Raw genomic sequence first — 12,927 nt, forward strand, 5'->3', positions numbered from 1 at the left:
TTCAGTTTAATTATTTTGTTTTAAGACAAAACGAAACACGCGGACGAGGGCGACAAATCGAGATTATAGCCGTAAATCACTATTTTGGAAGGCATGCATCGTGAGTTTTATTGCAGCTACATTATTAATTTTGTTATAGGAAAAATCAATTAGGTAAGAATTATAAACCCTACCTGCAATAATGATGTGAAGTAACTTTATGGTAATTGTTTATATGTAAAGGTGAGCTTTATAAGCCTAATTTGTGGGTTTCCTAAAGAGTTCACCATGCACTCTGATCGAACCTAAAGAGGTCATTAACACTTTCGTTTAGGTTTTGTTTGGGAGAGTTTTTTCTTTTTCTTTTTCTGCAGCAGCTCATAGGGTAAGATTACATAATAATGCTGCTAGATAATATAGGTTTTCTCGGTCAGTCGGCAAATGAGCAGCCAATTTAACCACCAAGCTATTCTATTTCGCACAAAATCGAATGCTACTTAAAAGGGTCATTCGATTTCGTTTTGTGATTAGTCAAATGTAATGCTGCGTCATTCGATTTAACACAATAACCATTCAATTTAACAATTCATCAAAGCAGCATTCAAATTCGCAGACGCTTCTTGAGGCGTGTGTGTCACGAAAAAGAATGACGCTGCGCTAAATTGAACAGAGTGCTAAAGGAATTTAGACTCGACCCAAAACGAAATTGAATGGCCGAATTCTGAATTTGAAACGCAGTAAAAACTGGAGAGGCAAAACAGCTTTAATTCGAACGCATGAAAATGAAATTGACTGCTCATTTGCCGAATTTGACCAAGAAAACCTATACTATGAACAAGCCTATACACTTAGGGTGCGTTCGTTTAGCTCCCCTGGGTCGACCCCGGTCTGCCCCGATGCGTTCGAACAGCTTTCCAGGCCGGGGCTCACCCGGGTCAGCCCTCAACGCCCTGCTTACGGAGTGGGTCACTTGGGGCTGGCCCCAGGTGCATGACATCACTACGAGAGTGGTGAGTGATCGTTCGTTTGTCTCTTGTCAGGGTGCACCCGAGTGAGCACCGCAGGGTCGACCCAGGGAAGCTAATCGAACGCACCCTTAGAATGTTATACAAAACATTCTTTATCAAACCGCTGGAGGCGTATTGATGCGCTCAGATGTTCGTGCAAAGGATGTGGAGCTAAGTTTTGAACCCATTTGTTCAAAGCATCATGTATAATGGTACTATGGCGCAATACATTTATGCTACCGATAATACTTAGGGCTCAATTTCATAGAGCTGCTTAAGCACAAAAATATGCTTAAAGGAACACGTTGCCTTGGATTGGACGAGTTGGTCTATAAAAAGCGTTTGTAACCGTTTGTTATAAAATGCATTTGGTTGGAAAGATGTTTTAAAAGTAGAATACAATGATCCACACAAGTTTGCCTCGAAATTGCGTGGTTTTCCTTTTACTGTGCGAACTAACACGGTCGGCCATTTATGGGGGTCAAAAATTTGACTCCCATAAATGGCCGGCCGTGTTTGTCGACGAGGTAAAAGGAAAACCGTGCAATTTCGAGGCATGTTTGTGTGGGTCATTGTATTCTACTTTTACAACATCTTTCTATCCATATGCATTTTATAAAAAACGGTTACAAACGCTTTTCAAAGACCAACTCGACCGATCCAAGGCAACGTGTTCCTTTAAGCAAGCAAACCAAAATCATGCTTAGTAAAATCAGAATACCGGCCAAAACTCCACTCAAATGTTATGCTTAAAAAAAAATTAGCTAAATACCAGTTACGAGCAATGTAAAATGACATGAAATTTTGTCAAGTAACATGTGTAAACTATGCAAGCTGTTGTCGTGCTTAAGCATTTTTTGTTTTGCTCTAAGCAGCTTTATGAAATTTGCCTCTGGAACACCGAGGAGAACCCCTTTTTCGATAAGTACACTGGTTTCGTTTACGTGCGTTACACAACACACGGGACCAGCGACTTTACACGTCCCATTCTTCTTATGACCCAAATTATTTTGTGCTGTGTGCTTGTTGTCCTCAACCTGTACAATTTTAAGGGACATTTTTTTGCGGGTCCTAGATTAATACTGTTTAGAAAATATTAAGACACTCTTTAGTAAATTATGACATGTGTGTCAAAGACCATTCCCCTGAATTGTACATAGCATGAGCGCACTAACATTTTGGTTGGTAAAATGGTCAGTGTGGCCAAATGGCTAGAATGAAGGACTTGTAATCACAAGGTTGTTGGTTCGAATCCCCAGTTAACCGCTGATCTCACATTGAATATAATAAAATAATGTCGTCTAGTTACTGAGTCACAATTTCCCTATTGTGTAATCATAATCATAGACGTCAAAAACAATTATTTGTATGACAGATTGGCTGTTGCCAGCTTGGTGTTTATATCCCCTTGTGGGAGTTTCCTGAGTTCCCTTGATGGGAAGATCGTTCAAACAAAATGTGAGGGAGCATGACACCGTTATATGTGCGGTGAATGGATGCTGAAGGATTGTACGTCAGCTTTCTGTACATGTCTATGGCGTTTGCCAACCAATCTGTACGCACGAGTAGGTATAGGCCTACATTAAAACTGGGATAGGTCCATAGTTGGCAAACGTGTGAAAAACCAAAGGGAGCTGTTGCAAAAACAATTAAGAGAATAAACAACAGAAGGACAAAAGGAGATCCACGCCGTTGCATGTGTATGTGAATGCAATTAGCACAATATTTCATTAGAAGGGTCTATAGACCTTTTTCATGGTGCCTCCATCTTGGCAATGTTCCTCGTATCCAAACACAATAATGAATGCTTATAAATATTTTGCAAGAGGAACCATACTATTTTTTATCTAGCCTCGGTTTGGTAACCTTGATAATTGGTCTTGGCCCCGCCCCGTCACTTCGGTCTTGGCCTTGAAGGCTTCGACTCCCCCGACTTGGACTCGGTCTTGGCCTCAAAGATAGTGAATAGACCCCCTGCATAAACGCAATCGGCTACACTGACGCGCACGTTTTTATGCACAAAGAACAACTATCGTCCAATTATCTGCTAGCCTGAACGTCTGACAACCGAAAGTAAGCTTTCCATATCTGCGTTTTGATTGGCCAACCGAGGTGAGCACAGACCAATCAAAACAAACTCAGCTACGGTAGCTTTCAGTCACTGCATTTATCCAATGTTATCATTATACCCAATGGAATCACTGGATCTGAATAGCTGGTACCTGCCTTTCCTTGCGGATAAAGACAGGGGCCCAGTCTAATTATCTGCCTCCTTTGACCAAAGTGAGTGAGCTTTTTTACCCCTGTGAGGGCGTTTTTTTAGTGTGTAATTACATCACAAGCAAGGGGTCATATAGACTGCCACACTCTTTATAAGTAGGTCGGGTCACTTTAACTAACAATTTATTGATCTTTTTCGGACAGTTAAATTCTTAATCACTTAAAGTAATTAGGTTTATAATCTGTGCCGTTACTAATTGCGTAATACAATAATAATGACCCTCCAGTTAGATGTATTTTAAATTAAGTAGAGATTACCTTAAACTTTGGATGATTGATGCATTTTTTTTAAATACTCAATATTATCGAAGAGCTCAACATATTCCTTTTAATTGATTGCTTTGGTGCTTTTGCTTATAGTCCTTTTTTCTTGTTCTGTTTTATACAAGTGTCGCTGCCATGCTTTTCAGCTTCTTCATGCATTCACCAGAATACACAAACATCAGAATTTATATAACGTCAAAGTACAAGATAATTGTACTATTTTTAATCCTCAAATACTTTAGCACACAATACACAGTACAGAAAGCACATCAGTCGACACTTACTAAGGTACACGTTGCCTTGGATCGGGCGAGTTGGTCTATGAAAAGTGTTTGAAACCATTTGTTAAAAACCGCATTATGGTTTAGAACGGTAAAAGTAGAATGTAATGATCCACTCAAAAATACACCACGGAATTCCAAGGGTTTCCCTTTACTTTGCGAACTAACCCGGTCGGTCATTTTGAGGACTCAAAAATTTGACTCAACAAATTGGTGTTGCAGTTTTAGTAAGACGTATAAGGAAAACCATGCAACTTCGTCGAGACATTTTTTTGATGTGGAACTTCTTTCTTACCACAATGCATTTTCATAACAGTTCAAACGCTTCACATAGACCATTATTCTTCCATGCATAGACCAACTCTCCCGATCCAAATTATAATTATACCGAGTTAATTAAACAAAATTATTTATGAATTGAAGTTGAATATAATGCTGATTTCATATACCCTCAATGCAATGTTGAGTAGTGGTTTTGACTGAATGCAAGACTTTTAAAGTGAAATGTACATCTTTGTTTGACAACTTTGACCGGAAAACGTTTCATCTTTTTTATGTTCCAACACCGATAAATTCGTAACGAGCAAAGAGTTTCAAACACTACGTAACTACAAACCGTCCTTTGATGATGGCATTATTATAAAATTTACTCTAATGAAATTTATAATAACTGTACATTATTTCTAATAATGTGTGCGCATAACTCTTGCTTTTTTTCTCAATCTGTTTGCAGACAAAATTTAAAAAGTATAATAAAATTCCAAGAAATGCAGTTTATATTTTACAAATGTAATAAAAGTCTTTTCCTTCAATTATTAAAGAGGAACACTGCGTGAAACTCAATTGGCCGTACACGGTTGTTGACTATTAAACGAAACGCATGTTATGCGTTTCTTGAATAGGTATTCAAATCTCCAACCCCCACCCCATCCCACCCCCGTAGCCCCACTTTTTACTGTTTTGAATATTTCCGTAATGATTCACCTTAAAGAAGTATATTCATTTATTTATTCTGTTTGGATTAAAACACGTAACATGCCTAAACTAAAAAGACATGTTACAAAATTCCTCAAAAAAAGGACAAAATTTATTAAGTGATTAGTCTTTATATTTCTCTTAATTTCAAACTAAAATTACATGTTACAAAATTCCACAAAAAAAGACAAAATTTATTAAGTGATTAGTCTTTATATTTCTCTTATTTTCATGCTGCATTTCTTGAATGAGCAATCAAATCCTCCCCAATATCCCCACTGGATCCCTTGAATGTTTTTAACATTTCCGTAAGGATAGTATTTACCACTAAGATGCGCGTCAAAACACCCAACGTACCACCAGGCACCTTCCCATTTTACTGCACAGTTTTCTTGTCAACATGAATATTAGTCACATTCCCTTGTACTGAAAGGATATCCATTGTTAAGTCCCAGTGAGTCACCTGTTGTCTGGCTCTCAAACCAGCTGACAGTGATTTTGTAATCATCACCAGATTAAGCAAAACTCCTGTAAAGGGCCAATTGAGAATTATCATTCCAGTCAGTCAAATCAACACGTACGTGCAGCCACCGTCCAGTCGCAGTTAATGTACGCAGAATGTCATTGCCCAGCCAGACCTCACCACTGAGATCGCCAAACCCTGCTTGGTATTCACCCCAGTCTCGGTAAAAGTCAACAGAGCCATCTTGTTTTCTCTGAAACACGATCCAGCCTCCACCGTCGGTCTCCATATCGCAGTAGACCTGGACGCCCTCTGGCAGACCATCGGGTAGATTGTGTATTGTCCATTGTCATTAGTACCTGATAATAGTAACTCTTTGCAGCTCATGTAGGTACCTGGTGAGTTTGTTAGTCTTCAGCCTCCGCTTCTCGTATTTTCATGTTGCATTCTTTAAAGGAGTAGCCAACCCCAAAACCAGATAACCACTGAATCCCCCAGTAGTATGCCACATTTGGGTTTTGAGAATAACGGCCGTTGAGATGAGAATCCAAGCAGTTTTTAAACCACCATGCACCTTCCCATTTCCATGCACAGTTATTCTGGTATGCATCGTTGTCACGGTCAAATGTTGTGAACGAATACCCATTATGGTTTGCCATCATTGAGTCGCTTGCTGTACTAAGAGTATCGTATAAGCTGACAGTGATTCTGTACTCGTCACCAGATATAGCAAACCTCTTGTAAAGGGCCCAACGAGGGTATCCGTCCCAGTCAGTTAAGCTAACACGTAGGTGCCACTCTCCACTTCCAGTTAATGTACGCAGAATGTCATTGCCCAGCCAGAACTCACCATTGAGGTCGCCAAACCCTGCTGAATAGTCAGCCCAGTTGCGGTAAAAATCAACGGAGCCATCTTGTCTTCTCTGGAACACGATCCAGCCTCCACCGTCGGTCTCCATATCACAGTAGACCTGGACGCCTTCTGGCAGACCATCGGGGTAGATTGTGTATTGTCCATTGTCGTTATTCGTACCTGATAACAGTAACTCTTTGCAGCTTTTGTAGGTACCTGGTGGGTTTGTTAGTCCATTTGCCGCTTCAGCCTCCGCTTCTCGTATTTCCATGTGGCACTTTTTAAAGGAGTAGCCAACCCCAAAACCAGATAACCACTGAATCCCCGAGTAGTAGACCACATTTGGGTTTGAAGAATACCGGCCGTTGAGATGAGAATCCAAGCAGTTCTTAAACCACCAGGCACCTTCCCATTTCCATGCACAGTTAACATTATAGTAGTCATCGTTGTCACGGTCAAATGTTGTGAATGAATACCCATTATGGTTCGCCATCATTGAGTCGCTTGCTGTACTAAGAGTATCATACAAGCTGACAGTGATTCTGTACTCGTCACCAGATATGGCAAACTTCTTGTAAAGGGCCCAACGAGGGTATCCGTCCCAGTCAGTTAAGCTAACACGTAGGTGCCACTCTCCACTTCCAGTTAATGTACGCAGAATGTCATTGCCCAGCCAGAACTCACCATTGAGGTCGCCAAACCCTGCTGAATAGTCAGCCCAGTTGCGGTAAAAGTCAACAGATCCGTCTTGTCTTCTCTGGAACATAATCCAGCCTCCACCGTCGGTTTCCATGTCACAGTAGACCTGGACGCCCTCTGGCAGACCATCGGGGTAGATTGTGTACTTGTCACTACTTACAAAACCAGCTGTCAATAAGTCCTTGCAACTCTTAGGTATTATTGCAGGTGCGTTTGATAATGTCAGAGTTTCAGTTGAGGTGTCGAGCTGTGCCTGTGTGGTGGATGATGTGAGAGTAGACATTTCGTCACTAGATTCTGGTACTGTCACCTCTTGCGCGGACGTCTTCGCCCCCGGTCCAGTAGTCGTTTTCTCAATTGTTGACGAGGAGTATGTTGATTGTGTGGTTTCAGCTACCGTTGTGTCACCGACTGAACTTGTTCCAAAATTGGAAGCTGAGACTGCCTGGGACAAACTGACAACTTTGGTTACGGCCTGGGATGTACTGTCAACTTGGGTTATGTCTGTTACTGAAGTGATATCAGTTGTGGGCATGGTTTGTGACCCTACTTTGATATGAGGTGCTGCAGTGCTTTGCTCGACTTTTTCCGATGAAGTGGCGTCAGTTAAAGTCACCGTTTGGAACTCTGTTTTGCTATGGGTGGCAAACGCTATAGTGATGGCTCTTTCTTTCGCAGATCCTGGAATAGAAACGGTTTCAGTGGTGGTAACCGGAACCACTGTGGTTTTGAGTGCATCGTCAGGTGGCAAAGTGTCAAAGTTCTCGTCATAATAAATACAGCCTTGCAGCTGAATCATATCAGCAGGTGTAGTGGCTTTGGATGCATTATTCAACTCACAAAGATGGTTGGTGGAGCAGTAGTTGAATGATTGACATTGCGGGTTGAGAGAGCAGTCTCTACCACACAGCACAGGAGAAGATACAGTCTTCATCTGAAAACCATGGGCCTTCAAGAGGTGGTTGCCCGCCGGGTAATAGTTGACATTCAGTCTTCGATCACACCCATGGCAACTTGTTAATAGCTTAGTGGCCAGGGCTAACATCAAAACTATCTTGACCTCCGTGCAAGTTGAGCTAACCATGTTTATGATCAAATTGACAATGCTAATCACAGTACACGGTAGTGTCTCTTTGACGAGCAAAATGTGACTATAAACCAAATATTCGAGCGATGAAAGCTTCATCCAACATCAGAAAACTGTTGACATCAAAGGTAAAGCGTTGCTCTGACGTCCACGCAAGCTGTGTCAGTTATGCCAGTGCGAGCGACCGTTCGTCCTTCATGTACTGTTCAATACAAGTAAATTTTAGTTGAATACGGGAGTGCCTTGCTAGTTTGAAGACCTCAGTTTTTCTGTAAAAAGAAAAGAAAAAAGGGACTCGATTGTGATTGGTCCACGTATTGCTTAATGTTTTATTCAAGGTAACGACTGTTCGTTATTACTCTGTATACCGGCAATTGCCCGTAGATTTACATACAGTTATTGGCTAATATTGCTTACTGCACTTTCTAGTAGAAAGACTTTAAAGGCAGTGGACACTATTGGTATAATTAATCAAAATATTTGTTAGTATAAAACCTTACTTGGTAACAAGTAATGGGGAGCTTCTGATAGTATAACACATTGTGAGAAACTGCTCTCTCTGAAGTGACGTAGTTTTCGAGAAAGAAGTAATTTTCCACGCATTTGGTTTCGAGACCTCAGATTTAGAACTTGATGTCTCGAAATCAAGCATCTGAAATCACACAACTTCGTGTGGCAAGGGTGTTTTTTGTTCATTATTATCCCGCAACTTCGACGACAAATATTGGGCTCAAATTTTCACAGGGTTGCTTTTTTATGCATATGATGAAATACACCAAGTGAGAACACTGGTCTTTGACAATACCACTAGTTTCCAGTGTCTTTAATCGCTGAGACAGTGATTATAGTTTCGAAAAGCAGGATGGCTGATTTTGAAAGGGCCCTAAAGAGACAATTATTATTTAGTATTATTGTCAAAACATGTATAAACGACCCCGTACATAACGTACAAACCAGTGTGGCGTAAACGAATGTTTTTTTTTTTTTTTTTTTTTTTTTTTTTTTGGGGGGGGGGGTGGGTCCTGCCAGAAATAGTTGAAGGCTACCAACCACAGCGAGTTTTTGCCCCATTCAACATAATATACCCTTTATAAGAGTTTCTTCAATAATAATCTCTTTGGGAAAATGATGAGTAGATCACAAGACTAAGTTTGAACATGGAGCCTCTCTTTAACCATTAGCCACTGGACCGCATAATAGCTGCCTAGCGATACACCGTATGCGGTAGGAGGAAACCTCGCTAGCTTGTGTTTGTACAAAAAAAGGAACATTGTAGATCATTAATAATTCTCCCTTCACAGTTGACTTGTCGATGCTAATGATGATGAAATAATTTAGCTCTTACCCAACAAAACGCTCATTAGTAAACACAAAGGAAACTGTATTTATTCATCATTCATGATGATATTGTCGAAAACTAACGCCTTCGCATTTAATTCTTCATCAGCATGAACATATAAAGTCAGATAATTAAAAGCCTTGAAAAGCTATTGTGTCCATGTTATCCCTACAAAAAACACTCGCCAAAACAATTACCGTAGCCGTTTAAAAACGAGAAGCGATTATTGTTCCCATGAGAACTTGTACTTTTATACATAAAGTATTACCGAAAGGGTACAAAATTGTGCATAAAATAGTATTAAGCCATGGCTATCTTTTAAAATTTGAACTACGATTCCAGCTAGTAATTTACTGCAAGAATCTTGAAAATCTATTTTCAGCAAACTCTCGGGCGGTGCCTATAATTACTGAAGTCTTTTAAATAGATGGACTGCTTTGAAACAAATCGAACTACATGCACAATTTAAGAAAGGGAAAGTTCAAGAAAAAAAACTGTTTTACATTATGCTTTAAATTACGGCTGTAGTGAGTTTGTAGATGTAGAAATACAGTGGTGTCCCCTCTCGGTGCATTGATCCTTGCTGTGTCTATATGAGTTAAGTGTATAGGCCTTACACATTCAAACCGAAAAGATGACAATAGGCTACGGTTCAGGGGAAGGCGCCAGTTTAAAAATGTGTGCAAAACCAATGTAATGGGAACTGTTGCAAAACAAGGTTAGAGTATAAACAAGAGAGGGACAATTGGAGGCCACTGTTGCAGGGGAATCTAGCCCTGGCGGCCTTACACTTTCTTCGTATTATAATTACAGTGATGTCCTGGATATCAGGGTCTATTTCTGGGGCGGAACATTTTCAAAGCTTCATAACTCAAATCTTACCTAAAAGAAGCCACTAATTTCAACAGATTCACATTCCATATAGACCCCTTTTAGGAAAAAGCAATGCACTAAGAAAGATGTATGCTGCCATGGAATGTGAATCTGTTAAAATTAGCGGCTTCTTGCAGGTGAAGATTTGAGTCATGAAGCTTTGAAATTTTCCCGCCCCAGAAACAGGCCGTATATATAGCTCTGTGTCTGTGTACAGCACAGAGGAAGAGTTATAGGACTATGTATATACACCGCACTTGTGTGCTTTGAACCCGTCCTCATTTTATGTCAGGGAACGTTAAAATTAATTGGTCATTTCAGAATAATGGTGTTCTAAAATTTCAAAGAAGCTCATCTCGATTAGCTACTAAAATATTCATCAGGGGACGTTGGCCGGTAGTGTACAATGCGTATTGTCAGGAAAACAACAACACGCAACCTTTTTTTGTGTGATAGGAATTAGTTTTTGTTGTTGTGGTTTTTATTGAGCGTTAGAAACCAATTTGAGTTTTTAAAAGCACTGTGAGTGCCCCGTACATCGATAATGTACGTACTCAGGGACAGTCCGTCTCCCAGTAAGATATTTAATACTGATGACAATTGTTTAATTGTTTGCGGTTCAGTGTACTTCTTAATTACGAGGCACAGTCAGGAATTATTTTGCTCGAACAAGAAATTTCTGCAACACGTTGTTCCTATATCACTGCAAAAACTGGGGTGTTAAAGTGGTTCTTACTGGTATCTATACGAGACATCACCAACATGTTGTTTTTTTATCCCCATTGATCGTTGATGAAATCATTCCTCCATGATGAAATTAACACCGTGTCGGTGTTGTAACATAATTCAAGAAAATCAATTTAACACCCTGGTTTTTGCAGTGTACACCCTTTGTGTATTTTCCTAGCCCTAACCCCATGCAACCTTACAAATCTAACCCTAACCCTACCTATAGCCCTAACTCTAATCTTAACCATGGCGTGTAAACCTAGGTTTCGAAACCAGCAGTCAACCTTTTAGTTCCTAGTCCATTATGACAAGTGACTATTTTGTCCTATGCAAACATAAAAAGTGGCAAGCCTCTAAAGTGAGACGTTTTAATGACCCCGTTCCCAATGTGATCGATGGTTTGTTTTGTTAATGATGCGTCCAAATTGCCTTTTTATGGTTATAGAGTAAAATTTGAACGTGATTGTTGTGGTATTGTGTACGCATGTTAATTGAGATAAACTTTAGGCAAAACAAATTGTAAAAAAAAAAAAACAGGTCTTTCTAATTAATAATATCTCAAGGCCAAAAAATTAAGAGACTGAATTGACAAAGAGTGTTCTTCAACTTGATAACTAGACTCGATTGTTGGGTTGTCGTTTTTTTTTGTTTTTTTTTTTCGGAATTATTGATTTATTTACATTACAGGCCCTTTTTCGAATCCAATAATCGGCTTTGGATTCGGCTTTCCCGGCTCTCGTCTGAAGCCCTGAGCGTGTACGCAAAGCATGCGCAAATTAATTTTCAAAACAACCGCGGGTCCATAATTGAAACTAGCCTTAAGTACATTGGTCTGCCGCGGGGAGATCGAGTTGTGGCGGTGCTCTCGCGAGATCAACGCTCTCGCGCGAACTGCTTGTTGCCGACTTCTATACTGGATGGACCGTATTGGTGCGAGAGGGCAGTAGTCTCATAGCGGGCCCAGCAGTCTCGCGAGAATACCGCGGGAATCGCGGGGAGATTCGGAATAGAGTCGGAATGCTATCACCCACCGTGACAGACATTTTTAACGACTTGTTCACAAGTCTAGCCTTGAGCCGAATCTGGAGCCGAATGGGTTCGAAAAGGGCCGGTGTGCGGTGTCATGACCCGCGAGCATTCTGGTGGTTAAAGGCAGTGGACACTGTTGGTAATTGTTTGTTATAGTTTTTTTTTTGTTTTTTTTTCTCCAAATATCACATTAAATAATCATAAAACATACAAGAAAAAAAGAACAAAGGGTGATAAGAGGAGGGCACCAGGAAAAAGCCTAGGCTTGTACAGAGCCTGGACCCTTTATGTATAAATTAATTGGTTTTACTTTATAACAATAACAATGTTGATTGATGAAATAAAAGTCCAGTGAAAGGTATAATGCATACAGCCAAAATAGCACAAATTTTTGATTGTTTGTAATTAAACTGTTTTTAACAATATTAATTTGTTTGCTATGCAGCCTTCAATACATATTGAGAGTTGATAACAAAGGAACACGTTGCCTTGGATCGGACGAGTTGGTCTATAAAAAGCGTTTGTAACCGTTTTTTATAAAATGCATGTTGGAAAGATGTTTTAAAAGTAGAATACAATGATCCACACAAGTTTGCCTCGAAATTGCATGGTTTTCCTTTTACTGTGCTAACGCGCGGTCGGCCATTTATGGGAGTCAAAAATTTGACTCCCATAAATGGCGACCGTGTTAGTCGACGAGGTAAGCGAAAAACCGTGCAATTTCGAGGCATGTTTGTGTGGATAATTGTATTCTACTTTTACAACATCTTTCTACCCATATGCATTTTATAACAAACGGTTACAAACGCTTTTCAAGGACCAACTCGACCGATCCAAGGCAACGTGTTCCTTTAATTACAAAACTAGATATTTTGGAATGGATAATCATGGCACGCGTGTAGTTACAGGTGGTGTCATTTTAAACGATACTGGCTTTAAGTAGTATCAATTGTGTCCTCAATGCAATACTGTCCGCTCCGGACACTTTTGCATATGCAACCGTGTCCGGGGCTATGCAAAAACCGTCTGGCGGACATGTACATGACTGTACGTGTATGTGCGCGCGTAG

Source organism: Asterias amurensis, chromosome 19 (assembly GCF_032118995.1).
Source record: "Asterias amurensis chromosome 19, ASM3211899v1".
NCBI lineage: Eukaryota > Metazoa > Echinodermata > Asteroidea > Forcipulatida > Asteriidae > Asterias > Asterias amurensis.